Source organism: Daphnia pulicaria, unplaced genomic scaffold (genome assembly GCF_021234035.1).
Source record: "Daphnia pulicaria isolate SC F1-1A unplaced genomic scaffold, SC_F0-13Bv2 h1tg000078l, whole genome shotgun sequence".
NCBI classification, from domain to species: domain Eukaryota; kingdom Metazoa; phylum Arthropoda; class Branchiopoda; order Diplostraca; family Daphniidae; genus Daphnia; species Daphnia pulicaria.
The window spans coordinates 15,822-20,000 of record NW_025804791.1 but is presented as its reverse complement, the minus strand read 5'-3'; the positions used below and the strand labels follow the sequence as shown (position 1 = coordinate 20,000).

Sequence of the window (4,179 nt, the reverse complement as noted above, 5' to 3'; positions counted from 1 at the left end):
ACACCACATTCCTCGGCACCCGCTCAACCGGGCGCGAGGTTCGGTGCTGGGCTCATCCCTGTTCGCTCGCCGCTACTAAGGGAATCCTTGTTAGTTTCTTTTCCTCCGCTTACTGATATGCTTAAGTTCAGCGGGTAGTCTCATCTAAACTGAGGTCAGAATGAATTGTTTGTTTTCAAAAGGAGACAACACTTTATCTAGCTCGGCAGACTTTGGCGTTTTAAAGCCGGGAAAGATTGAATAATTGCCGGTTCAAATTTTTTTTTTTCGAAATAAAGCGAGTCTCTCGTTATTCGCAAAAATTAATTTACGAAAAGTGACAGGGCGTCCTGCGGCTTTTTGTATTGAAACAACGCGTCGTGCGCGAACCAAGCTTGCATAACGAGCGGTTAGAGTGAGTGATAATTCGCGGTGGTCGACACTTCGACACGCCCGGCGCACACACACAACTAAACTCGCGTTGAAGCGGTATATCGCGCACACGCAGCCGACACCTTGTTCGAGAAGATGTGTTTATTTCTAAAATTTTTTTTTGAGTTGGCTCAAAAATTTCCCATCTGTTTTGCCATCGAAAAAGGTTTCTTTTGAATAGAGAGGAAAAAAACAAAACAGGGCGAACCTTCTTTTATTTTTCCCCCTTTTTTGTATTTGAGGCATCGCGGACACTTAAGTCGCGCGGCACCCAGACGTTAGAGATTCGGGAGCTTTTATGCGGTCAGGCCGGGTGAAAAATAAATCTCGCCGCGACCCAACATGCAAAACCAAGACTGAAAAAATCTCTGTTCGTTCATCATTCGACCGACCCTCAGTCAGATGTGGCCCGAGCGAGAAGCTGGGCCGCCATTTACGTTCAAGATTTCGATGCTCCATGTGTTCTGCAGTTCGCATGGATTAGCGCACTTTGCTGCGCTCTTCATCGATCCACGAGCCTAGTGATCCACCGTTCAGGGTCGTATATAAAACGACATATTCGTTTTCTTCTCTCTTTTTCTCCAACCCGCCCAAGCAAATGAATGCGAGGGCGGAGAAAGAAAGCCAGAAAGAAAATGTTCCGATAAACACTCGTACTAGAATTTGGGTTTAGTGTGTTATTGTGATTTTGAATTCTTCCTACTTCATCGAGAGGGCGAAGGGCAAGCTTAAAAAACATTCGGTTTTCAACGGCATAGTGTCGGGCTTTGGAGTGTTAGTCTATACGACGCACACGCACGCAACCACGAGTATCTACGCCCGAAAAGAACGTCCAGAGTAAAGTCTCACACTTTCGTCCCCCACCGAGAATCAAAAAATCCCGAAGACGAAGAGAGAAACAAAAAAAAAACAATTTCGATTGGGCGTATCCGCTTTAAACCACCGCGCATCAGAGCGCCTGATACCCGTTCAAAATCTTGATGTTTTTTTTTTTTCCGACTCTCCATCCACCGAGTTTTTATTTTTCAAAGTGTTTGATTTAGGGACTAAGACTTTATAAAATCTCCTTTATTGTTCCTTCGGTACTCGCGGCCCAGGCGGGCTATCGTATTCTTCACTCTACTAACGTCAACACTGTGAGCGCCGCTAAAGGTCGAATGAATCTATAGAGACATTCACCATCGAAGCAGGAAGAATTTGCTCACGGCCATAGACCAAATCGAAAGACTTTGTGTTTTTTTTTGAGCCGAGAGGAAAGAAAAATCAATTTGAAAAGGCGAATCCGCTTTAAACCACCGCGCATCAGAGCGCCTGATACCCGTTCAAAATAAATGATTTTCTTCCGTCAACCCACACATAGTTCATACGATGTCTTACGCCGAAAGACTTTTGATGGGGTTTTTTTGTTTTGCAACTTTTAGTTGTTTCGTGCTCAACCAAAGCCATATGCGCAAAACATTTGTCTTGTTCGTTTATGATCCTTCCGCAGGTTCACCTACGGAAACCTTGTTACGACTTTTACTTCCTCTAAAGGATCAAGTTCGACCATCTTTCAGTCTCGCCGTTGGTAGGCACCGCACGGGCAGAGATTGCTCCCCACTCGACGGCACCCCGACAAGCCCGTCCGAAGGCCTCACTAAATCATTCAATCGGTAGTAGCGACGGGCGGTGTGTACAAAGGGCAGGGACGTAATCGACGCGGGCTAGTGACCCGCGCCTACTAGGGATTCCTGGTTCATGGGGATCATTGCAGTCCCCAATCCCAACCACGAAGGAGGTTCAGCGGTTACCCGGTCCTTTCGGACAGGGAGAGTGAAACACGCTGATTCCTTCAGTGTAGCGCGCGTGCGGCCCAGGACATCTAAGGGCATCACAGACCTGTTATTGCTCACTGTCACGCGGCTGGACGCCGCTTGTCCCTCTAAGAAGACTGCGTGACGGACGCGAGAGCAGAAGGTATCGCCGGGGATGACGACGACCGAATAACAATAGAGCCAGCCCCCGCGAGACATTCCCGACAAAGCCCCGCCATACCTCATCCGCCAGGCAACCAACCCGTGAAGGCCGTACACCCGACGAACAGAGCACAACGAAACCAAGCCGAGAGATTGCCTCACTAAAGGAACCAGTCCCACCGAGACCCGAATCGCCGCCACCTGATCCCGACGCCTCCGTACTCCCTTCGGTTTCAATTGATAAAACCCGTCACCTATTTAGCAGGCTAGAGTCTCGTTCGTTATCGGAATTAACCAGACAAATCGCTCCACCAACTAAGAACGGCCATGCACCACCACCCACCGAATCAAGAAAGAGCTCTCAATCTGTCAATCCTTCCAGTGTCCGGGCCTGGTGAGGTTTCCCGTGTTGAGTCAAATTAAGCCGCAGGCTCCACTCCTGGTGGTGCCCTTCCGTCAATTCCTTTAAGTTTCAGCTTTGCAACCATACTTCCCCCGGAACCCAAAGACTTTGGTTTCCCGGAAGCTGCCCGTCGAGTCATTGGAGTAACTCCGACGGATTGCTGGTTGGCATCGTTTATGGTTAGAACTAGGGCGGTATCTGATCGCCTTCGAACCTCTAACTTTCGTTCTTGATCAAGGAAAACATTCTTGGCAAATGCCTTCGCTGTTGTTCGTCTTGCGGCGGTCCAAGAATTTCACCTCTGTCGCCGCAGTACGAATGCCCCCGTCCGTCTCTATTGACCATTACCTCGGGTCCAAAAGTAAAAGACCAGCAAAATCGGACCGAGGTCCTATTCCATCATTCCATGCTGCGATATTCAGGCGTTGGGATACACCTGCTTTGAGCACTCTAATTTGTTCAAAGTAAACGTTGCCGGCCGCCCGAGACACCCGGTGAAGGGCACCCCGAACGATTGACTGGGTGGAGCGAATCGAGTCAACTACGACCAAAATTTAAAAAAGAACCCGAAAGAACTTTCCAACTCTGGCCGCAGATACAACAACGACGCACCGACCACCACTCCGGCGATGTTGTCCGACCGTGAAGAGAGTCGGGCTTTGACACCCGGGCTCCCAGAGCGTGAAACGCAACACCCTTGATTCAGAGCGGCGCCGCCCGGCCGAAGACAGACATCCGACTACGAGCTTTTATAACCGCAACAACTTTAATATACGCTATTGGAGCTGGAGTTACCGCGGCTGCTGGCACCAGACTTGCCCTCCAATGGTTCCTCGTTAAAGGATTTAAAGTGTACTCATTCCAATCACGGGGCCTCGGAAGAGTCCCGTATCGTTATTTTTCGTCACTACCTCCCCGTGCCGGGAGTGGGTAATTTGCGCGCCTGCTGCCTTCCTTGGATGTGGTAGCCGTTTCTCAGGCTCCCTCTCCGGAATCGAACCCCGATTCCCCGTTACCCGTTGCAACCATGGTAGGCGCGTAACCTACCATCGACAGTTGATAAGGCAGACATTTGAAAGATACGTCGCCGGCGCGAAGGCCGTGCGATCGGCGTGAAGTTATCCAGAGTCACCAAAATTGGTACGGTGCGCGAGCCCGAAAGCCCGGCCCCGACTGGTTTTGATCTAATAAAAGCACCTCTTCTGCGAGCCCGAAAGCCCGCAGTCGAGGCTCGAGTGCATGTATTAGCTCTAGAATTACCACAGTTATCCAAGTAGGATGGAGTGGATCTAAGGAACCATAACTGATTTATTGAGCCATTCGCGGTTTCGCCGTCTAGCGGCTTGTACTTAGACATGCATGGCTTAATCTTTGAGACAAGCATATGCTACTGGCAGGATCAACCAGGTA

General features: G+C 49.7%; 3 non-coding genes across 3 annotated transcripts in view; all 3 read right to left on the bottom strand.

Annotated features, from left to right (window-relative positions):
- The window catches only part of LOC124318929, a 4,576-nt gene extending 4,418 nt beyond the window's left edge, over positions 1-158 (bottom strand). The window contains exon 1 of the ribosomal RNA XR_006912620.1: positions 1-158. This exon is cut by the window's left edge and continues 4,418 nt beyond it. This is a non-coding gene — a ribosomal RNA (large subunit ribosomal RNA).
- Positions 159-799: 641 nt separating this feature from the next.
- On the bottom strand, positions 800-952 carry LOC124318926. Its single transcript, XR_006912617.1, has one exon. It is a non-coding gene; the product is annotated as a 5.8S ribosomal RNA (ribosomal RNA).
- A 931-nt stretch (positions 953-1,883) lies between these two features.
- On the bottom strand, positions 1,884-4,179 carry LOC124318928. The gene has a single exon (XR_006912619.1). It is a non-coding gene; the product is annotated as a small subunit ribosomal RNA (ribosomal RNA).